Source organism: Microtus oregoni, unplaced genomic scaffold, assembly GCF_018167655.1.
Source record: "Microtus oregoni isolate MIOR12 unplaced genomic scaffold, Mior012 000029F_ref0000214, whole genome shotgun sequence".
NCBI lineage: Eukaryota > Metazoa > Chordata > Mammalia > Rodentia > Cricetidae > Microtus > Microtus oregoni.
Window position 1 is genome coordinate 10,022,633 of NW_024543088.1, and position 24,801 is coordinate 10,047,433.

The 24,801-nt window shown below is 45.8% G+C and overlaps 1 protein-coding gene across 3 annotated transcripts in view; it reads left to right on the forward strand.

Annotated features, from left to right (window-relative positions):
• The window catches only part of Mtus2 (microtubule associated scaffold protein 2), a 362,594-nt gene that overhangs the window by 7,023 nt on the left and 330,770 nt on the right, over positions 1-24,801 (forward strand). For all 3 annotated transcript variants that reach the window (XR_005976596.1, XR_005976595.1, XM_041678087.1), the window contains exon 2: positions 2,743-2,813. The gene's annotated coding sequence lies outside the window, so the exon portion shown is untranslated. The remainder of the gene's footprint in view (positions 1-2,742; positions 2,814-24,801) is intronic.

Genomic DNA, 24,801 nt, shown 5'->3' on the forward strand with positions numbered 1-24,801 from the left:
TTTTAGTCATGGTGTCTCTAACTAAGACAGACATTAGAGTCAAGCTTAGGGTTGGCACATTGGAATTCCTTCAGTGTTTTGTTTTAGATGTGTAGATACCTGTTTTTGGTTGTTCACGAAGGTGCAAAATCCATCTCCTTTTCTGTATGAGGCCCAGGGTGTTACACCAGCTTCTGTGTTCTATGTACTGCTCTGGCTACAGTGATAATTCACAGTGTCCCAGGGTTCCTCTCTATGAGGTTGACCAGTTGCTTCTTAGGCAGCTGATGGTCTTCCACAGAATGCCCTTATTGAGCCTGGGTTCACCCATGCATATATAATCTTCACAGACCAGCCGGGACACCTTAACTTTGTCCATACTTTTACATATATGTTTTCATGTGTGAGCTTATATGTGTGCCAGCGATCAGCCTGGGGTATTATTCCATAGGAGTCGTCCCTCCTGCGTTTTGAGACAGGGTCTCTTACTGCGACCCAGGATGTGTCAATTAAACTAGGCTGGCTGGCCTGTGAGCCTCAGGCTCCACCTGCCTCCGATTCCCTAGTGTAGGGATCTCAACTACACCCAGCTCTTTATGTGGGTGATAGGGCTTGAGCTTAGGTCGTATTGCTCTGTGTGGTAAGCTCTTTAACCACTGAGCTGTCTTCTGAATCCCTATTTCTTTAGTAGAAAACAATCACTTTTTGGTCTCCTCTTTGCTGCCAATGGTTGTAATTCCAAATGGTCAGAGCTTTTTCGTTTTTAGTAGTTCTATGTGGTCGTCAATAACACCACCACCTGCTTTTCTCTGATTATTAGAGCTCCCCTCAACCACTGTTGACATACTTTCAGCATTGCCGAGGTCAGTGTAGATGACTAAGTCTCTGTTTTATTTTATTTTAAAAAAAAGAAAACAAACTATCTTTTTTTTTTTTTTTTTTCACGATACGTACCAATCCAAGTTTTCACTCCCTCCCCTCCTGGCTTTTTGGGAACCTATTCTTTTTGGATGGATACAAAGTCTCTGTTTTGAGGTGAAGCCACTATAGGGACGCTGCAGAGGACAGAGGGAGTGCCTCTGAATGCCATTTGCACCTTGCATCTCCTTTAACCTGATGCCCTGATAGGATGTGAAGGAAACACTGAGCTTGCCAACTTCAACTGTTCATTGAGCTGCAGAGTTCCAGCAGCAATGTTGGCATTGTGTTTTATCTTACATTCTATCCTCAAAGACTCAGCTTAGAAAACAGGGACAGAAAACAGGTGACTGGTACTCAAGAGATCAATAGGTTTATTTGCCTGGAGCAAGCTCTTCCATGCAAACGAAGTGAAAATAACCCAGATAAAACCGAAGGACCAGTGGTAGGCTGCTGACTTCGTGGGTTTCCTGGTGGGAGGAAAATACTCTCAACCCTTTCCTGCTTTTGAAGATGTAACTCTTTGGTACCTAGGGACTCACATGGCTGCTCCTCTGTTGGCTTTGCGTTCCAACAGTGCTGTGCCTACTATGAATTATGTTGAGAGTGGCGATGGGGGTTGTGGTGGTTCTTAAGATAGACCGGCTATTAATACATTATCTGACAGGAGTGAATTCTTTTCATTCCATCTGGGCTTGGCTGTGAGTTGCTGATTTTCCTCAGTGTGGAGGTGGTGTGTGTGGTTCCCACGTGGGCTCCTGCTACCGGTTTCCAACCCCTGGCATCCATTCCCAGCCTGGCCCTTCTTCCCCTCTCCTGCCTCCCCCATGCCTGTCCTTTTGGTCACAGCTTTGCTTGGAGGGAGACCGCCTACATTACCAGGAGGATGCTGGGAAGGCATTGCCACTTACTGTGGATGGAGAGAAAGAAGTGAAAAGCTGCACAGAAAGCTCCAGATTTGGAGAGAATCCATTTATTATCTTTTGGGCACCACTTGTCATGAGTATACCTGGACCATTGACACCAAGGAGAAAATGGGCAGGTTTTGAGCAATAAATAGTTTTGAATACTAATTGTTTATAATGTCGTTCCTCCAGTCTTGCTCCTTTTTTCAGAAAAACTTCAAATTTTCCATTTTTCTCAGGTAAAAATGGTTGACTATTGAATCTTGGGTCACTCAACCCAAGAATAGCAAGAATTTTGTGATATCTATCCCAGTAGGGTTTGGGAGGAAATTTTGTGTCTTTCCCACTACTCAACAGCGAATCTTCTTGTTGTACAGCTGAGAAAAAGAAAAGCATTTTTTTATTTTGCTAAATTTTTTTGGAAATAACTTTTTAAAGGGCATAATCGATATCTTCAATGTTGTAGGGTTCATAGTTCCATTGATTCTTACTTTCTCCTGAGGTAAAATAAAATAAAAACTGGAAGAGGACAAATTTGGTAGCATTTGAGGCAACAGGAGTCATGAAATGGACACAGTCACCAAGTATCAGAAGCGTCTTTCCCCTGACAAAAAGGATGTCAACTTCTTCAAACAGCTCATTTCTGTGGGGCTTTTATGATCATTTTTTCAGATTGTTAATTACTCAAGGGATGAAGGCAGAGAGAAAATGCAGTCATGTAATCCACAGGGAATTAATCGGGAAATAAGATTAAGTAGCCCCTAGATCCTAGCGTTAGCCCGCGCGGGAGCTCAGAGGATGGTGCCCACGGGAAGAGCTGGTGTGTTCCTGCGTAGAACTCAGCACAGACTCCATTTCGACAGGATGCGTTATCACAGAGCTAATGCCTACACTTGCTGACTCTTCTTCCTGTCTTTTCCTCTTTCCACTTCTTTCTCAGGTGTCCGCAGCTTGATTGTCTGCTAGACTAGATTGTCACCAGTGACCCAGAAGCTTGTTTGAGGGATCAAGGTGAGCTCACATACAATTCTCTTTGATTCATTATTCTGTTTGCACTCACCTCTTGAGTTAGTCCCACTTCCTGGTATCTCAATTGTGCCACCGTGAAGAGGAAAGGAACTCTGTGGATCAAGTCAGATTTGTTAGCAGGTGCGAACAATATAGCGCACTTGCAGTACAGAACGGGGTTGCAAACCCATTGCTGACCCATCTGGCTCTCCTCGCGTTCCCAGTGGCAATTGGGAAAGTCACCAAGCCGTGGCTTCAGCAAGCCCACCACAGTGGGAGAGACCACCCCCCATCTTATCCTGTCAGAGAAGATCACACACATTGGATTGGGCCAAGCTGTTACAATTAGCTAGTAGGCTGGCTTCAATAATTTCTACCACACTGATTTTATTTATTTTATTTTTGTTATATCATTAATTAAATAAGCCATTGGAAACGAATTCTCACACGAAAGCTTATTTCGTGTTGTCTTTTTACTAGTGTGAAGAATACATTCCGATGGCAATTGAAACTCAAATTCAAGCTTCATGTTTTGCTAATGATTTTGAAGATGGGATGGGCCTCTCTTTCTCCGTGATAATTAATCATCTGCCTCAACAAAAGCTTATCTTGTTATTGTAGTCCCATCGATGGACAGAAATGGGGCAAGAAGCTGCAGTGGTGGGTGGGGCTTTGGTAAACTGTGCTTGATAAACGAAATTACCCAGAGACCCTGGCCTGGGGCCTCGTGCCTGCAGAGCCAGCACTTAGAAGCAGAGGCAGGAGGATTACTGTCAATTGGAGGCCAGCCTGTGCTATATAGTAAGTTTAGGCTGAGTGGCTTGACCGCTGTTTCAAAAACGGAAACTGATGAACGAAAAAAAAAAAAAAAACCAACACCCAAACACAAGAGAACAAAGCCATATGGGCGGCCAAGTCAGGGCTCCTTAAACAAAGCCTGTTTAACCAAGAGGAAAAGCTATAGTGAGCAACGATGGCCACGGAGATTTTCAGACATTTCAGAAAGGCTTCAGGGAGTCAGAGTGGCTAGCCCATATGGTGTTCCGTGCAAATTAGACAAAAGCATTCCTTCCAGACGACATTTTATTCCCATCTAATTGGAAAGTTGTTGAGCCGAACCGATTGTTGGAAAAAGACATTTTATTACCATATGCTAGAAAATTATAATGCAAGTAGTCAAATTACCTATCAGGAATGTATCCAAGTTTTAAGGAAGATACAATTTAAAAAGTCATTGAGATGTCCATCTGAGCAGCGAGTGCTTCCCAAGTGTGGCCTTTCCCACAGTGCTGTCTGAATGCCCTCAGGGCGGTTTTGCTTTGTCTGGACCTAATTCCTGGTTGGTGGGGAAGGGAGCTTTCTGTCAAGGAGATGGAGGAGAGAATTAGGAGTTTGAGGCATGGCTTTTATTGGAAATTTAGGTGGTTGAAAGGAATTTAACAGACATATCGAAGCTTCTATAGGTTTGGGGTAGTCGGATCTTTCTGGGTGTAAAGTTAGGGAAGAAAATGGAAGCGATTTTAAATAAATTTCCTGGCCAGCTCCTGTGGTTCTGGGCTTTGTTGTTAACTTGACCCTCCCAGGAAGGAAGGAACTTTATTTGTGGAGTTGCCGCTATCAGCTTGGTCTGCAAGCCTGTCTCTGGGGAATTTTCTTGATCTCTGACTGATGTAGGAGGGTCCAGCCCACTGTGGGCAGCACCATCCCTAGGCAGGTGGTCCTGGGCTGTGTAAGGAAGGCAGCTGTGGTCTCAGCTTCAGTTCCTGCCATGAGTTCCTGTCTTGCCTTCCCTAGATGACAGGCTGTAAGTAGGAGCTGAAATAGACCCTTTCCTCCTCAGGTTGACTTTGGTGTTTCCTCACAGCAGCAGAAGGCAAACTAGAAACATGTTGTAAAGCGTGTTTTCAGATAATGTGTTGTAAAGCATGTTTTCAGATCCCCTCCCACTTTAGTCACGTGAGCTTGTTGCACAGATAGGTTACCTGTTGGCGGGAGACCCACTTGTTGGTTCCCGGCCGCTGGGCTAGCTCAGCCCCGAAATAATCACACAGAAACTGTATTAATTAAACCGCCGGTCATCCCATTAGCTCTTTCTTCTTATTGGCTAACTCTTACGTATTAATTTAACCCATTTATATTAATCTGTATATCACCATGCAGCAGTGACTTACCGGCAAAGATTCGGCATGTCTGACTCTGGCAGCTCCATGGTGTCTCTGACTCCGCCTTCTTCCTCCCAGAATCCAGTTCTATCTTCTCTGCCTACCTAAGTTCTGCCCTATCAACAGGCCAAGGCAGTTTCTTTATTCATTAACCAATAAAAGCAACACACAGACAGAGGACCAGTTGCCAGCTAGTGGTACTTAAACTTTCAAAGACCCTTTAAGTCTGTATTATCTTTAGCACCAGGGAGTTGATTTCGGGTTGTTGAGTATGTTCATAATGACCAGCCTTTCCTTACTTGCAAGATTTCATAATTAATCTTCTGATGAAACCGAAAGTTAGTATCTCAGTGTTGATGTGTGCTTGGTAGCTATTGCTAGACAGACACAGGGGAAGGGGCATAGTACTTTGGGGACAGATATGGAGTAGAAGATAGGAGCATATGAATAGTGATTGAAAAGTTGAGAGGCTGGGGAGGTGGCTCAGTCAGGTATGAGGACCTGCGTTAGGATCCCTAGTACCAACATAAAAAAAACTGGGTACGTGTCTATAATGCCAGCATTGGGGGTAGGGGGAGACAGGAGGAATTTTGGGCCTCTCTGGCCAGCCAGTCTAGCTGAGTTGGCAAGCTCCAGGTTCAGCAAGAGACCCTGTCTCAAAAATTAAGGTGGAGAGTGATAGAGGACACACAGTTGCTCTCTGCCCTCTATGTGCATGCGCTCACATCTGTACACATCTGCACACACACAATTTGTGTGTGTGCACACCCTCGTGACCCATGTCCTGGCTGTCTTGGCATGGGGTAGGACTTGGTACTGTTACTACAGAAGCACAGGAAGGAAATTAGGAGAATCAGCGAGATGTTTAGGTGAATTTCTGCTATTTATGTCTATAATCTCCTTGCCCTCTCAACACACATATAATCAACATTTTGAAGAAAAGATTCATATTTTTTTATGAGAGAGAGTACTGAAGGAAAGTAGAACCAGAAAGGTTCTACACACACACACACACACACACACACACACACACACGTACCCCGCCCCCGAAAATTGCTTTTCAGCTTATCCTGGAGTTAGTGTGTTTGGTTTTCCCTTTGTCTTTAACATACCATGGAGAGTAGGGAAATGAAGATATTTTTGGAGCTGATGTTTGGCACCTGTGATATTGAACTAATAATTTTTGTGTTTCATTTTTCCTCACCTTCCAGCGGGGAGGATGATCATTTGCTTGTAGAAAACACCAAGGGAAATGTTGGCAAGCAGAAGCTTAATGAAAGTTAAAATGAAACAGAGTGATAGCTCTTCTGATGACGATCTGATGGGTCTTAGCACGGTGCGGTCCTAGTAATGGGGCCAGTTCGTTTTAAGAGGCTATCAAGTTTGAGGAGGATGGGGCAAAGATATGTATCTCTGGCAGGAACTGAGATTTAACCAGGATGGATAGCTTCCTAAGAAAGGGTAATGAGTGGGCTGTCCTGTGGTGGGCACCGTTAGGCTTCTAGAATCAGTCCTCTGCTTGGTATATGCATCAAAAGGACCAGATGCCAGTCACATGGTAAGGACCTCCATGGGAAGGGAAGCTGCTCAGAAGGACCTTACACCAAGTCACGCGGTCAGGAACTCTCCGGGAAGGGGGCTGCTTTGCTCAGTTCTGCGCAGGACCTAGAGCCCATCTCATGTTAATGTTTCTCAGACACCCAAAGGTGGTGTGTCCTGAGTGGAGAGAGGGGAGCTGGCACTGCAGCCAGTTACCACTCGCTTGCCTAAATCACGGACCTTGGATGAACGGCTCCTCTCTGCTAGGTTTGTCTTAGTTAGGGTTTCTGTTGCTGTGATACAACACCATGACCAAAAGTGACTTGGGGAGAAAGGGTTTATTCTATTTATACTTAACACAAGGCAGTCCATCACTGAAGGAGTCAGGACAGGAATTCAAACAGGACTGGGACCTGGAGGCAGGAGCTAAGGCAGAGGGCACTGTTACTGGCTGCTTACTGCCTTGCTTCCCCTAGTTTGCTAGCCTACTTTCTTGTTTTGTTTTTGTTTTTCGAGACAGGGTTTCTTTGTGGCTTTGGAGCCTGTCCTGGAACTAGCTCTGTAGACCAGGCTGGTCTCGAACTCACAGAGATCCGCCTGCTTCTACTTTCTTAATAGAGCCCAGGACCACGTGTCCGGAGGTGGGCTGGGTCCTCCCCTATCGATCACTAAGTAAGAAGATGCCCTACCGGCTTGCCTTCAGTCCAGATCCTACCTGAGTTCCTTAATTGAGATTCCCCCCTTTCAGAGGACTCTGGCTTCTGTTGAGTTGACAAGCTGACCAGGACAAGGTCAGAAATCATTTCTGTGGTTCTGTGCATTTCAGGCTTGCCTGTCTTGTCCCAAATGGAGCAGATAATTCTGTCACTAGCGGATAACAGGTGACCAAGGCCAGGGGCATCCTGGAAATGAGTATGACCAGAGGCAACTGTCCGCCACCCTGCTTCCTGGTGTGCTGGGGGACTGTTATATGTTGCTTTGTCTTTTTTTTTTTCTTTTTTGATTCTCCACTCTGATTCCGAAATACCTGGATGCCAAATGTGACCAAAATAGCTTCATATCTGGAGCATGAGGAACACAATCAGTGTGTGTAAGTCTCATGTTCTGCTTTAAAACAACCCTCAGAAGGACAGTGAGATGCTTAGTGGATCAAAGTGTTTGTTTGATACCAAGCCCAGTGACCCGCGTTTGTTCCTTGGGACCCACATGGGAGAAGGAGGGAACAGACTCCTACATATTGTCTGCTGACTTTCACATGCAAGCTTGTGCCTACACAGGCCCAATAAACAAATACAATTAAAAGAAGTAAAATGACTCTCAGGAATAAGTTAGATGGACCAGATTTTTAGAAAGCCTTCCCTGGGGAGGCAACAGCAATCATTTTCCAATACATTTATTCCTTAGGCTGAAAATGCAGAAGAAAACACCAGATACATTTGAATATTGAAATGGACCTGGGATATTAGGAAATGGCTGTTGGGGGTCAATTCTGTTAAAATGGTAGCAATCACATAAGCCTCTTTGTTGTCCTTTGTTAGAGGGGGCTTCCAGCCCCACTATCTGTGTCCTGCTATATTTGCCTCTGTATGAAAGATTAATTCTGTGGTCCATTTGATGTGAAGCCAGATTTTACTAACTAGGTCACCAGGGCACACATAGGGTGGGGTCCTGCTGGCACTGTGCTGCCTCTGGTAATTAATTGGGTAAGCATCCTGGTAGGAAGACAAAATGAATCCCCTTCAGTAGCAGGTCGCAGGCAGCTGTGTGGTATCTAAGCAGGTTGCCTGTTAGGGAAGAAGGGTTACAGTCGGAGCCTCGGAAAAGTCCCCGGTGATGCTCATGGTGCCGAAGGGGTCGGCCATGCGTGAAACCATCCCAGAAACTGCAGAGGAACTGAAGATGGATGGATTGTTGTCAGATGTTTTGATAAGGTTTCTGCTTCCACTCACACATTTTGGACACAATGTGGATCTTTTTCCTTCTCCAACCAAGAGTCTGAGTTGACACCAATCACTTGGCTGTGATTTCCTGGGGCAGAATCTTTGGGATTACACACAGGGAAATTCATTTCTAGCTGTGCTTCTGAAGGGCTAGCTTGGTTCAGTACAACAGCTGGAAAATGAACCAAAGGGCCCTTTGAAGACACAACTTAAGATCCGCTCCTGCCCAGCGAAGGATCCCCCGACCCAAGACAGGGTTTCCTGCCTGGCTGTCCTAGAATTCTCTCTGTGGACCAGGCTGGCTTCAAACTCCAAAGGTCCACCTGCTGCTGCCTCCCAAGTGCTGGGGTTAAAGGCGTGTGCCATCATGCCCCTTGAGATTTTGTTTTTATTTTTCCATTTATATAATAGTCATTGTACTTAAAATCTGGGCAGGAATGCTGCTGGTCGGCTCCCAGCCATTTTCCTGGCTCTTCAGACAATGGCAGCCTGACCTGTGTTGGGTGCTTCCTGAGTGTTTGTTGATGGAGCGTTTGGCTGCTCTGGAGCAGAGTGCCGGGTGGAGTCGCTATGGGAGGGGATGGGAAGGTGTGCAGTCTCTCTCCTCTCTCAGCCGTACACAGAAGAACTGAGAGGCGAAGGCAATGATTCATTTGTGGAACGGCAGGCACAGGCACCATTCTTCCTGGCATATCACTTCCTTCACGTGAGGGGCGTTTGTAGTAGAAGTCCTGGATATAGTTCCTTCTTTCCTTTGTTTTTCTTTTTTTAAAGATTTATTTATTATGTATGCAGTGCTGCCTGCACACCAGAAGAGGGCACCAGCTTTCATTATAGATGGTTGTGAGCAGCCATGTGGGTGCTGGGAACGGAATGTGGGTCCTCTGCAGGAAGCGCTGGTGCTCCTTCCTGCCCAGTCACCTCTCCAACAACCACGTTCTTCTTGTTCAGTTCAGGATTTGCCTTTGGAATGGAGCCACCACATTCAGGGTGGGTCTTCCCTGGTCAGTGAGCCAAATCTAGACACCCCCTCACAGATGTGTCCAGAGGTTTATCTCCTAGGAAATTCTAAATCCTAGACTTGGTCATCAGTGTTAATTGCAGCAGTAACTGTGAGCTAAAGGAGCTGAAGGGGCGGCAGGCAGAGGTGGGGTGTGGAAGCGCGGTTGGGAGTTTTCTCTAGTGACTTATTTTAGATTCTGTTGGGTGGGGTGGTTTCTTTCCTTAAAACAACCTTGTTGTTTTTAAATTGTTTTGATCACTGCTTAGCGTGTTTCTGAGAACTTTGCTAATATATCCAGGATCCGGCAGACTCTGTTACATAAACCACCATTCATATGCACTTGTGGGAATACACAAAACCCACCGTTGCCATGCTCCTGGAAATGGTAGCATTTTCTTTTTCCAGAGACTCTGCTCATACTTCACAGTTACACAGTTGCTGCTGCCAAGGTGTCTTGAGAGTCGTCTCTAAGACTCAAAGCAAACGTTAGGTTAGCAAAAAAGTAAGGCACCTGCTCTCCGAAGGGGGACGTGAGAAAAGTGCTGGAGTCGACTCTGGCATCAGCTTCTTTGGAAAGCTGATCGCGCAGAAACGCTGTAGACTATCCTGCAAGCCCTCTCGGGCTTCAGCCACAGAGGAATATTCTATGAAACAGCTGTGCCAAAAAGCAGACTCGACACAAACCTATAATAGGAGAAGCAGGCCTGACAGAGTCCTCAGAGGAAATGCAGGCTCAGCTGGCTGATAGCAGGACCCACGCCCAGCCACTACCTGATGCTACTGAGCAAGTGCAGACAACCCTGTGCTCTGCTAGGGCGGGGGTGGGGGCGCAGAGCTGCCCATCTGATGGGGAGAGCCACTCCCACAGGCCCATATCTGCCCCTCTGATGGGGAGAGCCGCTCGCACGTGCATCCTAACCTTTCTCCGTGTCCCTGCATGAATCATCTGCTGTTGCTAGACTGTTCTATGCATGCACCACGGTTCCTCTTTCTGTGTGCTCATCCCCTTCTGTCCAGAGCTGTTTTTGTGTCTCTCATTCCTGCCTCTGACTGGACTTTCCTTTGTCAGGTTGCGGCTCTACCCGTGTTTTGTCGTTTGTGAAACTCTCCCTAGAAATCCTTTACAATGCAGGTCCTCCCCTTTTTTCTGCTCTGGTTTGTTGTTGGGGCGTGCGGGGAGAGGGGAGGCTTATAGGAGCTGACATTAGTACCTCGAGGAGTGGGTAGAGAAAAAGAATTCCAGGAGAAACTGTTCTGTGGAAACCTGGCGGGATGGGGAGTAGGCACCGGTCTGTAGTCGTGTGGCAGAGCACTTGCCTAAACAACAGCGGAGGGACCAACACACCTTTGGTGTTTTTTGAGTAGGCAGTGGGGATTGGAGAGTCCTCCCCCTTCTTTCCAGCAGCTGCCCCTTGTGCGGATGCTTGCCAAGCCTACTGGGGACTGTGCACAGTCCTCGACCCTAGCGTGAGAGCGAGGGTTCTGACACAGGGCCGGAGGCCTAAAGAGGCTCTTTAGCGTGCGTGCCTGTTTTTATGCTTAGTTTTGTCAACTCCAAGTCGTGCAGAGTCGCCGGGAAAGGGAGTCTTAAACTAAAAACTGCCTAGATCCGGTTGGCCTTGTGGGCGAGCCTGTGAGGGATTTGGGTAACTGGGTTAACTGAGGTGGAAAGAGCCATCCTGAAAGTGAGTATTCCGATTTCCCAGGCTGGGCTCCTTAGTGAGGGGTGGGGGTGGGGAGGTGAGTTGGGTACCATTCATTTCCTCCCCAGTGCCCCCGCCCGGCTCTTGACTCTGGCTGTGGTTGTGATCAGCTCTTTCAAATTCCCGCTGCCTTGGCTTCCCCGCAGCAGTGGAATTGAGAGCTAAAAGAAGCTGTTTCTTCCCGGAGTTGCCTTGTGTTAGGCACTTTATCAGAGGAAGAGAAATGAAGCTGGATGTCCATAAACTTCGCATGGAGACGCAGATGAGAATGAAGCGCAGTGTGATGTGAGACCCTGTCAGTGAGGTCTGCTCTGCTCTCCGCTCCATTCAGTGTTTGGATGCAGGGAGAACCAAGCCAGGCTGTTTTTCCAAGGTCCAAGGACAGCATAGAAAGCTCGGCTGGCTCTTGTGTGGCGAGCTCATCCCTGGTCTGAGAAGGCAACACTTGGGCCAGCCATTCTTTTGGCCTCCCCAGGGACCCTGTCTCCAGGTTCGACTTTATAATGTTGTTTGGCATTTCCAGTGGCAATGGGTTTTGATCAAGCTCTGTTTGCAGCAACAGTATTAAAAACATACATTGCCCAGAGATTGTTTTTATCATCAAAATGAGAAACATGGAAAGGCAAGGGATTTAGAAAAATGAAGCTTGATTTTGCTGCAGAGGACTTTTACTCTTGGCGTGGTCTCACTTGATGTCTCTATTCCATCTTGGAGACAAGACTTTAGACAGTTGACTCATTTCATAGGAAAATCTCTGACAGATACAGTAAAATTCCGAAACCCCATGCCGAGTGTTGAATTTTTGTCACTGTACCCATCCTTATCACGATGATTTGTTTGCTGTTTCTGAGATCATTTGGCCGCCTGTCTACCCTGGGTTCATATTTTTAGATGACAATTACCTTGTTTTGTGTGTGTAAGAAGCTGAGTGTATCTCCCTGTTGCCAGAGAGGAGGGGAATATCATTATTAGGTGGGACAATCATTGATTTGCAAGCTAAAAATACATTCTTGGAGAGGTGGAAGTTTCTTCTTGTCTGAAGCTTGTTTGTTCCCCAAGGGCCATGAGGTGTCCTGGAGAGCTGTTTCTATGCTATTTTTTTCCCTTCTGTGTTCTAGTATTAAGGCTTTTTTCTTGGGTTGGGACAGGCAGTAGAGAAAGGCAATGAAAACATCACTGAAGTGGATGGACCTATGCAGAATCAGAAACCTGTTAGTTACTTGTATAATCTCAACATAGGGCTAATGATTCTGAAAGATCCTTGATTACATTTTTAAATGCCATTTCGTGAACATCTTTACTTGGCCATTGAATTTATAGAGATCCGCCTGCCTCTGCCTCCCGAGTGCTGGGGAGAAAGATGTTCCCAGGCAGAACAGTGTTGGGGAAAAGCACAGATAAGACAGGGAAACTGATGCTTTTAAAATGAGTATCTTTAAAAACTTGTTTCTATTTTATATGTACGAATGTTTCGCCTGCTTGTGTAGCTGTATACCCTGTGAATGCAGTACCTGAGGAGGCCAGAAGAGGGTATCAGATCCCTTCGAATTAGAGTTACAGATAGTTGTGAACTGCCATGTGGGTACTGGGAATCAAACTCAGGTCTTCTGGAAGATCAGCCAGTTCCCTTAACCTCTGAGCCAGCTCTCTAACCCCTAAAATAAGGGCCTTACAAAATCTTTATGAGCTGCAGATTGCTTCATTGCCAAGTGAGCACATTATACATTCACACATACCGAATATCATTTGAGTGAATGAATGCTGACCATGTACCAAACTCCCAGATTGACCAGGAAATCAGTAGCAGTAATGAGGTCCAAAGTCATCTGGGTAGAATGTACACTCAGCCTGCTATGTCTTGAAGCTCACAGGTTACTGTGCTGGGCACAGCTGACAGAATGGCTAGAGGTGCAGAGACGCTCTTGGAAGCCCAGGCAATACGGGTGATCATCACAAAGGGCTGTTGTCCTCCCCTTCCGGCGCGGGCAGCATGATGCTGATGTTGGCAGCTGTGTGCATCTGCTGTTTGCTTCGGAGCTCTGCCGCTCGTCTGGGGAAATCTCTTTGAGAAATCTGTTTACCGAATACTAAAATGCACTTTTATTGCTACCCAGTTGCTGTGGTTTTAGATATGGCTTGCGTGTGTTTCCCAAGGATTTATATGTTGAAATTTAATCTCGGTTGTGAAGTATTACGATGGTGAAAACTTAATCTGGGGTGTTGAGGGGCAGGGCGTGTGAGAGGGGATGAGAATTAAATACAGTCTTTATGCGGAGCCCTCATAGTTAAATTTTGGGGACTTTATAAGAAGTAGGAGAGGGAGACCAGGGGTTGCTGGTTTCTTGTCCAGGTGAAGCTCTGTACTGTCTAGGAACTAGAAGGCTGTTGCCAACCCCTTAATCTCAGGAACTGTTAGTTTAGTAATAAACCCTTCTTTATGAGATTATCCAGCCTCACACATTTTATTATAGCAACATAAAGTAGGCTAACGTGGGAGTTAAACTGGAAAGCGTCTGAGTAAGGACTTTGTTCCCCACAGAATAGCACTGAGTACGTGTCTCGTCTTGTTGCTGGGATTTTAAAGCTACGGTTATAGCTGACTCTTGATTTGTGTTAAGTTGAATTAGAGGAATGGAACTTAAAATACACCCGTCTCTAAAACTTAAACATGCCCTACTACTAAAAGTAAATCATTAAGAAATGACTAAATAGCCGGGCGTTGGTGGCCCATGCCTTTAATCCCAGTTATCGGGAGACAGAGGCAGGCCGAGTTCTGTGAGTTCGAGCCCAGCCTGGTCTACAAAGTGAGTTCCAGGACAGGCTCCAAAGCTACAGAGAAACCCTGTCTTGAAAAAACTAAAAACTGATGAAAAAGAAAAGAAAAGAAAAAATGAAGATGTACCTTACAACATGCTGAAATAGTTCAAATCCCTTAATTCTCACTGTGGACTAGTCAGTATTGGGTGCAATATGTTGGTGGGAAAAGCTGAAACTCATGAAAATAGCATCTTTACTTGGCCATTGAAGACAGCTGAGAGGAGGCAGAGCTGAATGAAACTGGGTTTATCGTTTTTGGCTCTAGAATGAAAGTTTGTTTATTTCATTAATTATTGATTTATTTTCGTTTTCAAGACAGGGTTTCTCTGTGTAGTCTTGGCTGTCCTGGAACTTGATTTGTAGACCAGGCTGGCCTCGATCTCACAGAGATCCACCAGCCTCTGCCTCCTTCGTGCTGGGATTAAAGGTGTGCACCACCACTTGACCAGAGTGCAGATTCTTAATTCAGCACAGCATTTAAATCCTGGAGCCCCCAAGCAGAGTAGACACTGACCTTAAGGGCGATACTGATGTTGCCCCAGGGAACAGGTCAGGTGCCTGGCTTGCTTGAGGACCTTGGCATGAGTGTATTTGGCCAGCTTAACTTTAATTCACAGTAGCAAGTTAACACAGTTCCAAAGGGACATTCTGGGTATAGAATTTTGTAGAAGCCCCGCTAAGGGATGTGCAAGCTGAGGAAAGCTGGGAAGTTGGCTTCTTAAGAAGTTCTGCTTCTTAAGTGTAGGATGCCGGCGGTCTGAGTCATTTATTTTTTATTTGTTTATTTTTTTTAAGTCCAAGAGTTTAAAGTCATGTAGTCCAGGAATCCGAAAAGAGAAATAGCACAAGGTAGTGGAATGGGGTTATTCAACACTATTGGTGACATAACTAGTGTCACCAAGTTCTTGAAATCGAGAAAATATGAAGTGTGTGATGATTTGAACAAGAAATGTCCCCAGTAGTCTTGAACATTTGAACACGCAGCCCGTGTGGGGTGGTGCTGTCTGGAGAGTTTTAGGAGGTGTGGCTTTGCTGGAGGAAGTATGCTGGGGTGGGGGGCAGGGGTGGACTTTGCAATTAGAAATCTTTATCACTTGTAGTTTGCTCTCCGCCTCATGCTTGGCTTGGAGTTTAAGGTGCGAGCTCCCAGGTTCGCATCCCTCCCACCCTGCCTGCTTCCTGCTGCCACGCCCCTTGCCGCGCTGGACTCTTATCCCTTTCTTTTTTCTTTTTTTTTTTTTAAATTTATTTATTTATTAAGGATTTCTGCCTCGTCCCCACAACCGCTTCCCATTTCCCTCCCCCTCCCCCGATCAAGTCCCCCCCCCCCCCCATCTGCTCGAAGAGCAATCAGGGTTCCCTGACCTGTGGGAAGCCCAAGGACTGCCCACCTCTATCTTATCCCTTTCTTAACTGAAAGGCAAAATAAACTCCTCCCTAAGTCGCTTTGGCCATTGTGCTTCATCCCAGCCACGGAAAAGTAGCTGATCCGGAGGGTCAGGCCTGATGGGATAGCCCCCTCTTCCGTGATACTAGAAAGGGAGAGACAACAGAAAGACAACCAGCAAGACTGAATCCTAGGAAAGCCAGAAGGAAAAAGGATTCCAAGCTGATGTGCCCTGGAGGTCGGATGCCTTCCAAGTGCTGTAAGGAATCTAAGAATTTTACTCTATAAAAGCAAACCCCTCTACCTTTCTTGCTTTCCCAAAGTTCACCAAGCATATTGAATATATATTTTCCACTCCAAGAACTGTTTTCATGTTTCCTCAAATTCAGGAGGCAGCTTCTTTCCATTTGATATTTCCTATGGAGGCTAGCCTGCTCTTCCGTGTTTATCGATATTCCTCCTACTGCCCCACGTTCTTTGACCTTCCTCAACTGAAGCAGGCTGTTTGCACCACAAATATGTCAATACTGTATCAGTCTAGAGTGTGCGCCTTTAATCCCGGTACTCCGGAGGCAGAGGCAGGCGAATTTCTGTGATTTCGAAGTCAGCCTGGTCTAAAAGAGCTAGTTCCAGGACAGACACCAAAGCTACAGAGAGATCCTGTCTTGAAAAACAAAACAGAGTAAAACAAAACAAAAATCAGCAAGTGTGGGACACCCCATGCCCCGCTCTCCTGCTCCTGGGGTTTGTCCTTCCAGCGTATGGTGGGAAAGAGAGCCCTCTGCACACACGCTCTTGCTCGTGGGCTTATTTCTAAGGGTGGAAAGCCATGAGGGTTTTGAAAGCTCAGGGACTGGATATATCCTTTGGGCAAATTCCCTAGACATTAAAAGTGATGCTTTTGAAGATAATCGTAACATAGGAAAACACCCTGGGACACAGTAACTGAAAAACAGGAATCACAATTTTATATACAAATGACTTTGGTTCAACATGTATATAAAAAAAAACCCTATAATCATAGATATTTCCCAGTAGGGTGAAAGCTTCTGAATGTTTTTCTATTTCTCAAGCATGCTGAAATTTTGTTATTTGTTTTATAATTTTAAACAGTATCTATTTCAATATTTATCATTTCTCTGCTAAGGGAGAAGAGCAGGGACGTAATACAGAAAACACAGACATATGCCAGTTATTCACACCTTTCCCTCTCCTCCCCTGAGCACTATACTCCTGTGCATGGGCGGAGGGGGAGATTGAGCATGCTCCTCCTGTGCAGGAGGGCCGTGAGCTCCTACTGTGCAGGAGGGCCATGAACTCCTACTGTGCGGGAGGGCCTTGAGCTCCTACTGTGTGGGAGGGCCATGAGGGTCCTGCCTCATCCTTGTCCAAAGAAGTCACCTGAAGCTCGTGGGGTTCAAGGTCTCCTTTTCTGTCTTCTTCCTGCTGTTGTTTTCCCTAGTCTACTCAGCAATGGGCTTCTTGAGCTTTTTGGGTAGATCTGGAGGCTACTTTGTCGTGTCCCCACACCACGTGTATGCATGCATGTATGTATCTATATGTGTAACAATGTATGCCATTCCTGAGTACAATGCCTGGTACTCTTTCTGAGTCAGACCTTTGAGGTCATGCACAACCATCCCATCAGGGAGGATTTGTTGCCAGTTTGAGGTACACACTGGTCCCCAGGAAGACAAGCAGTTTGACGCAGTTCATGATCTGACTCAGTGACTCATGCCTCGAGCCAGTATGTAGCCTCACATTGTCCGTGGGTTTGTGCCCATCCTCTGATCATCCTAATGTAGTCCAAGGCTGAAGAAGTTTGATAGGGTTGAAGGTGTTAGTGCGGCGTGTGTACCATAAGCTCAGCCACTCGGCTCTTCTGTTTCAGATAATATAGGCATGCCTTGTTTGACGCTCTAGTTAGGGTTGCTATTGCTATGATGAAACACCATGATCAAAGAAACTTTGGGAGGAAGGGTTTATTTGGCTTATGCTACCAAATCACTGTTCATCACTGAAGGAAGTCAGGACAGGAACCTGGAGGCAGGAGCTGATGCAGAGCCCATGGAGGAGTGCGGCTTACTGGCTTGCTCCTCATGGCTTGCTCAGCCTGCTTTCCTAAAGAGCCTAGAACCACTAGCCCAGGGATGGCAACACCCACATTGGGCTGCACCCTCCCCCCCATCAATCACTAATTATGAAAATGCCTTACAGCTGGACCTTATGGAGGACTTTTTCTCAGTGGAGGTTTCCTCCTTTCAGGTAACTCTAGCTGTGTCAAACTGACATAAAACTCGCCAGTACGATTTCTGATGAGATTCCATCCAATAAACCCAGCATACGCTGACAATGTCATGGCTTGAAAATGCATCCAGTCCACCTAGCCCAGTGAGCACCTGGCTCTGCAGTGCTTGTGACTGTGGTCATTATTTCCTCTGCTGGTCCTGGCCTGGCGGGCAGCTGCCAGTTGGTGCTACCACCCAGCATCTCAGAAGCATTTCATGTCAGCTATTTGTCTCCTAGAAAAGATCAAAATTCAGAATTTAAATTTGGTAGCTACTGAATGCTTCGTATCACTGTGAAATTCAGGAAGTCTAGGCCGGGGACTTCCACAATGTAAAGAAGGAAGGCCTCTGTGTTCTGTTGGGCCATTTCTATATGATTTGGATAGTTTTTTTTCTTTTTCTTTTTGAGACAGGGTTCTTTTGTGTAACCCTGGCTGTCTTGGAACTCCCTCTGTAGACCAGGCTGGCCTCGAACTCACAGCCTGCCTCTGCCTCGTGAGTGCTGGGTTTAAGCTGGTCATTTCCATATGAATCTACCCTGGGTGTGCTTAAATTCTAGATGGCCTGATGGAGTGGTCTAGGAAAACACTGAGATGCACAAGCAATTTTTCACGCTGTTCTTTGAGTTAGGCAAGGAGCACCAGGCAGCAACCCGGCAGAGGCCGTTGGTGCCAAATGAGGTACAAGGTGTGGCATTCTTTTCTCTTTAAAAGAGTCTCTAAAAATAGAACACTGTTTCTTGCAGTGCTGTGCGTAGGAGGACAGGAATTGGAGGGAATAGAATATTCTAGAAGTTCAGTAAAACCTTCAGAGCCAAAATAAATCTTGCATGCTTTGGGCACTAGATGAGCTCAGTACCAACTTGAGGGGATGGATATTTATGACGAATTCACAGGGAGATGCCTCAGCTGTGTTTTTAGAGCGGGACAGAGGTAAATAAGTAAAAATAATTTATCATTATTTGCAGTGAGATTCTAAGAGGCAAGGATGTTATAAGTCGGTGCACCGTGTCCTGTAGGCCCCTGGGGAATCAGGACATGGGCAAGAGAGAGGTCTGTAGAGATAGCCCAACGGTGAAGAGCACACACTTCTCTTCCAGAGGACCCCGAGTTCTGTCCCCAGCACCAACACCAGGTGGCTCACAGTGGCCTGTAATATCAGCTCCACGGGAAGGGGAAGCTTGACACCCTCCTCTGGCATCTGTGGGCATCTGCACTCATGTGCACAGACCCACATAAAGACACACACACACACACACACACACACTATACACACATTTTAAATAATAAAAGCAAATATGTTAAAAGGCCTTTCTATTTTTTCCACCATCTGATAAATTTCAGACAAAATCATAATTACTGATTCCTAAATTAAAATACAGTGACTTACTACCAAAACCCCACAAATTAACACGCCCGCCCCCAATCAAGGAAAGGATAAAAAGAACAGGGGCCAGGAACGGTCGAACAGTTGCAAGGTTTTGCCAGGCGGTGGTGCTGCCTCTTGAATGAGCACTGTTGGGCTCCAGGGCAGGCAATCCAGAGAGCTGTGGCTTCAGGAAACGCTGCTTTGAAATCAGGTACACACAAGCATGCGCGCACTTGGAGAGAGTGGAGTCTCTTTCACTTCCCTCCTAGTGTGAGGTCTTTCTCCAGTCTCTTGGGACAGGACTTTGCTAATGTGTCGTCATCAAATAGAAAGCATGCAAGACACAGAAAAGGCAAAATCCTCACGTGGACTTGGCGGTCTGCCATGCGGCTGTCCCGTGCTTCCACTCATGACTTCAGGATACCTCTGTTAGGAGCTTGGTGAGAAGCGGAGTTCTGCCATCTGTGCCCATTGTGAGCTGAGCCATGGAGTTTTCCCTGTGGTGACATTCCTGGGAGGGTTGGTGACAAGGCAGTGACAGGCTGGGGCATGCTTAGCAGCTGTAGGGCTTGGTAATTGCTTTCTTCTTGATGAATGAGCCAAGCTCCTTCTTGACAGCAGAACCAGAGACAAACCAGCTATGTTTTGTATGTCCAAGGATCCGGAACACCCTGCTTCTTGGAGTCTGGCGTTTTGCTCCCTTCTATTTCGGAAGCGGATAGCATGCTTGTGAGGTTTTGACTTTGTCTTTGAAAGGCCCCCGTGTGTGCTGTGGGGAGGAGCATCCACTGGCCGCGTGTTTCATTTTTCATGAGCAGAGTCTCTTAGTGCAGCCCCAGGTAGACATCTGGATGCTAACTAGCAGGAAGACGCTCGCAGCGGTGTTGGAGCTCATGTGTACACTGGACTTGCTGCTCGTTTTGGCCACTGTGGTGGCGACTATTAGCTGTACTGTTTCATTGTTTTGTCCGTTTTCACGATGAAACTTTACCAAAGCTGGCCACAGTGTGCCTTTTTCTTCTAGTGAAAATCAGATGTTTGGAGCCTCATATCTGAACTTCAGAACATCTGGAGTGTGCAGGGCGGTGCATTCGAACCGTGGAGAGCTGCTGCTGTCTGGGCCTCTTGGCGTGTGGTTTTTATGCCTTTTATTATTGGTCCTGAACACCTGCCCCGCTGAAGTGCAGGAAATTAGAATAGAAATGTTCTGTATGAAAAATTTAAATTATGGATTTTATCTTTTCTTTTCTAACGATTTCTTTATTTATTATGTATACAACATTCCTTCCATGTTTGCTTGCATGCCAGAAGAGGGCTCCAGATCTCATTATAGATGGCTATGAGCCACCATGTGGTTGCTGGGAATTGAACTCAGGACTTCTGGAAGAGCAGTCAGTGCTCTTAACCTCTGAGCCATCTCTCCAGCCCCTCTTTTCTTATTTCAATGCAGTTTCTTTGTGTAGCCCTGGCTGTCCTGGAACTCTTAGACCAGGTTGGCCTGGAACTCACAGAGATCCGCCTGCCTCTGTCTCTGCCTCCCAAGCACTGGGATTATAGGTGTGCGTTACCACTGCCTGGAGAGTTGTGATTTTTAAGCCAGGTTTTCAAAATTATCTTGTAATGAGCTGTTATCAACACTCTTGATGTAATTATCTGATTTTAAAGATAATTATGTAACTTATAGCGTATCAAAGGATTTAATTTGTGCTCTTCTTCTTATAAGCATATGTAAGGATGTGTGTAGTTATATTTGTTATGTAGACCATTGTAAAGACAGTATGGTTGGTTTTCTTTTTAATTGCCATGGTGTTCATCTGGGCTTTGCTTTACCTGTGACCCTGTGATTTGATGGCCTCACCCCTCCACCATGGCCTCCATGCCTGCCATGCTGAAATGACCGCATCCCCCTCAAACATACACTTATTTAATCATTTATACGAGACCGATTGAAATTGTAAGTGAATTGAATAATTCAGGGGAAGATTTTAAGGACAGCAGTGGGGTCATGAATAAATAAAAAATGCAACATCATACTTTAGCTACCTGGAGCAAGTGTTTAAGTTTCATAAATAATTTCTAACTCTCGAGAAGCTAAGCCCTGAAACCGCAAGAAAGTTGGAAGTTGTAGCCACACAACTTGGGAGGTGGTGGTGGTGGGGGGGTGGAGAAGGATGGTGAGAGCCCATCAGTATCCAACCTTGGCAAGCTTTGCATCGGCAGCTGCTGTTATTAATCAAGCAAATACATTGTATCTGCTATTCAGTGGGACTTGCTTAATGGTGCTAGCTCTCTGGGGTACCGAACAGAGCTTCTTTCCTTTTTCCTCTCTCATCTCCATTTGGTTTAAACTAGTTCTTGAATTTAGGAAAAGCCCAAGACTCTTCAGGCTTAAGGCTCAGGGAACATTGCGCAAGAGGGGGCAAATGTGTAAGAGCCCGAAGTTGGAGAAAGGAGCTGTAATAGGCCAGCTTATTTATTGTTTAGAATGAATTCAACCTGGATTCAACCTCGGAAGGGGAAAAAAATCCTCTTATATCATTGTGTACTATTGGCTTGTTAGGGGTTTAGCCTCTTTCTTGGGTGAAAATCGTTAGGCTAAATTGTGTAACTGGTTAGTTGGGATTGCTCTAGAATGTTCACAAACATTTCAGTACTTTGGAATAAAATAAAACTACATATCTAAATAAAATTTGGGTTTCCATGCATTGAGGTTAAGGACATATTAGTAAGAAATTGTCAGGAAAATATTCCCAGAGATTTCAGCATTTTTATTGTGCTTCTTATAATGTTGCAGAATATTTCCACTCATGGCTTAGCTTGCTTACCAAGACATGCCATTCTTTTTTTTTTTTTTTTTTAATTGGTGAGCATTAGATGTGTGTTGCAGTGCCAAACAGGAGCGTGTTCCCTTGGCTGCCTGTTCGGAGACGCTAGTATTCAAAACTTAGGCGTAGCTGAAGCATCACTCTGGGTTAGCCCTTAGATTTTAGTCCTGGTCTCTGCCTTCCATATTTTTGTTAGTTTCTTTCTGAACTGTTAAGTACAGGCATTGAAGTTCTTGTTAATTTCCAGTTGGAGACGAGATGCTCTCTGGTGAGCTGGGGACACCAAGACATGCTGGGAATGATAGTCTGGGGACACTAGGCGTCTGATGGCTTTAATGTTTACTATTGAATCTGTGCTGTTCTCCGTACAGTGTAGGTTCTGATGCGTAGAGGCCATAGGGCCTCCAAGGATTGCCTTTAGATCTTAGACATGCCTTAGACATGGCTCAACATGACATCATGAGTATACCTCTATGCCCATGTGACCGCCCTGGCTCCGCCCTCCTCACATCCTCAGGGGATCCTAAAGACAGCGGTGCTGTGTCCTGGCTTCTCTCCTCATACTCCAGAGGAAGTTACCTAAGGTCTTCGAAGGCTATTGAGAGAAGTCTTTACCAAAGGTAAATATGAAATGTGGTTTCTGAGCTTTATCTTTGGCCTAATTGACTCATTCCCTGGCCCAGCTCTGGAGATGGAGATGGGCTCCCCTCAGATCTATGGGCAGGCCTAGCTTCTCCTGAGCAGGTGAGCCGAGGTCGGCTGCGTACCGAGATGGAATTGGAATTGTCTCATCAGGAAGGAGCATGCACTGGATAGAGGATAGTGCTCTGTGTCTCCAGTACTTAGCACGGGGTCAGCTACCAGGGGCAGCTCGCTAGCTAATTTGCTTTTACCTAATGGTTTTAACTTCTCATGTTCATTTTTATAATGTATTTATCTAACTTTGAGTGTGTGTGTGTGTGTGTGTGTGTGTGTACATGTGAGTGCAGGTGCCTGTAGAGACACAGGCATCCCCCAGAGCTCAAGTTCCAGACAGTTGTGAGCCATCTGACATGGGTGCTGGGAATCAGAGCAGGAAACGGATCCATTTCGTTGTCCCCTCCCTTCTATTCTATAATTGCTTTTGTTTCTGGGAGATAAACATTTGCATCTTGATCATTTTTGTCCTACTTCCAAATGTGATGAAAGCATTTATTTAAATAGCATGTTGGTATCACATAACTGATGGCATTATTAAAAATAATTTACAATGAAGAGACTTTAGAGTTATATGTATAAAAAGCTTTCCCAGTCCTTCCGTCTAAGCCTCCTTCTTAGTGAAGATGAGAAGGCAAATTGGTTCCATTATTTATAACTTGTGAGGCAGCGGAAGTCTGAGGATGCCACGTGGCCACGATGGCATATGGTCAGAATCATAAAATCTCACACGATTTGCTGATACGTGTTCAGTTTAAGGAAGTTAACTGTGCTGTGCAGTTATGGTAAGTCCTCCAGCTACTGTACGGATGTCCTTGGGTTGGCAAAAACCCACCTGAGGATGCTGGGAAGCTTTCCCAGTAATCCACGGCAGTCTGGGTATGTGTACACTTTATCTCCTGATTCCATTAACTGTAATAGAATTCTTCTGTTGCTGCTGTCGTTGTTGGCTTGCTTAAAAACCAATGTAGCATTCAGGTGACTGATTGTCTGGCCAAGCCTCTCCCCTGCTACCTGTCTTGTAGGACGCTCAGGTCCGGGTGATGCAGGCTTCTGCACTTACCATCTGCAAACACGTGCTTTGCAGCTGAGGCTACCTACCTATGGCATGCAGAGCAAGGCTTGGCCATTAGGGGACTGAGACTCAGAGAAATTTGAATCGATGGCTTAGTTTGGTGGCCTTTAATCCAGTATTTTGGAATACCAAACACTGAGTTTGTTTTGGCATAAAAAAAAATAGTGTTTTAGTGTGCTGCCTGGTGGGTAAGAAAACTAAGGGGAGGGTAGGCTTTCCTTTAGATCACTCATGAGGAGTTAGATGCGCTAATGCTGTCACTCCCTTTAGAAAGAGCTGCAATATGATCTACACCATTAAATGTAGACCTCTTTGGGTGGGTTACTTAGTCTAGGGGTTGTAACCCACCCTGCAGTCAGTTATTCCAGGGTCCCAGGGAGGCACTATCTGAAAAGACATGAGCAAGAGAGAGGAAGAAGGCCAGGCAGATTTGTTGAAGCCTTCGTTTATTAGAGCCAGGGTTACAGCTTATATAGGATAAGGAATTTTGGGGGGGGGGGCACAGGGGCCTGGGCTCTTGCCACGTGGTTCACGTTGGTCACGTAGGTCAGGAGGTTATGAAAGGTCAGGTCACGATTCCTCTGCCAGGAAGTAACAAGTTGACACACCTTAGTTCTCTAGATAGTTTGGAATGTGAGGCGGGTTCCGCTAACAGATCTCTATTAACAGATAATTGGGAGTGGGCTAAGCTCTGCCAATAGAACAATTCTAATTATTGTTAGGAGTGAGTGGGGTTCTCTGCTAACTCCTCAGGGCAATGGTTCCTGTAATAATTTTGGGGGGAAAACGGCTCCTGACAATTAAACATTCCAGCCTGGAGATATGATCTGTTATAAAGTAATTGCCATCTGCTGTGACTTAGATGTGGTTTCCTTCAAAGGACAAGAGTTAAAGACTTGATCCTCAGTGTGGCTCTGCAGGGAGGTGGTGGAACCTTGAAGGAGCTGAATGAGGGGTAGTTGGGTCACTGGGGCTGCCCCTCCCTGAAGACATGAGGAAGGTGTTTGCCACACAACTCCTGTTGGTCTTGGGGTTACCCTGTGAAAGTGAGTTATACCCACAAAAATTCCCCCCACACTCTAGCTTCTTGTCTTGTGTTGCTGTGTGATGATCCCATTCTGATGCCACCTGCCATCAGAGCATGTATTAGATATAGTATCATGAGGAGGACCCTTCCTAGAACTGGCA